The following is a 1,110-nucleotide window of genomic DNA, read 5'->3' as shown; positions in this document are numbered from 1 at the left end:
CCTGTTAAGTCAAAACTGTATGGCGATCCTATTAGTGGATCGCAATAGTGTGAGTACATGCGAGCAGGAGATTACCTTTTGCTTGCTCTGTGGAGCTGAAAACAGTACCGGGAAATTTTTAATCTCCATGAAGGGGACACTAGAGCTCACAGAAAGAAAATCAAAATTCATTTTTATTATCCTTCCCAATCAGCTGCCTAGCTCAAAAAAATTATCCTGATTGACAAAGTCATAACCTTCTTTCATTGACATAGTACCGGATTTGGGATGCCAATGAAAAACATCTTACATGCGTAGTCTTTTTCATCCAAACTGATCCCAGAATGCTTTACAAGTGCTGCATGCAAACGGCACGTGGGATTAGCAGCACTTCACAGTGGTCTGTCTCTGTTCCCACTGAGGTTAGCGAGAACAGAAGTGGGACTTGCCATTGAGTAAAATGTGAACCAGGCTGGAACGCAGCCAGGACACTGAGATCAAGACTTGCATTCATTTGGAAACTGCTGGCACAATGGCCCTGTTGATCAGGACTTGTGGTTTACGTCTTGTCCAAAACAATGTAGCAAGCTACAATGGGGCACAGAATGATGCCATTTTAAACGTGTTGGTAATTCATCATTATCTATTTTTCAAGCACTCAAAGATGAAAATATTGAAAGAACAAGGAAAGGAGGAAATACACATATTTAAATTAAAATCCTCTTAAATCAACTATCTGGATTTTAACAGAGTAGCATGCAAGCAAAGCCAGCCAGCTCCCAACCCTTCTATATACATGTGTGCAGAAAAATAAATCCCTTCAAAAGAAGCTTTGAAAAGCATAATTAAGCATGAAAGTTACTGTATATTAAATTATACATCTAGCAAAAAAAGAGTCATTAGCCCAACAAATGGGCTGTTAATGATTTCAGGTTTGCCTAAGGCCATAAGCTAATAAACTAGTGATTAACCAGTATTTCTGGGATGGTGCTGTTGTAAACTGGCAGCCTGGTGTCACGGCGCTCACCCACAGCTTAGGAGGGGCAGAAAAAATAAAACCAATGAAAAAACCACACCATACTTTGGCCATAGAAACAACTGAAGTTTTAGGCAGGTGAAACCCCTGCTCTG

This window comes from Nipponia nippon, unplaced genomic scaffold (genome assembly GCF_047370975.1).
Source record: "Nipponia nippon isolate SJK-2023a ecotype South Korea unplaced genomic scaffold, ASM4737097v1 scaffold_13, whole genome shotgun sequence".
Taxonomy (NCBI): Eukaryota; Metazoa; Chordata; class Aves; order Pelecaniformes; family Threskiornithidae; genus Nipponia; species Nipponia nippon.
Note: the sequence above shows the minus strand (reverse complement) of the source record.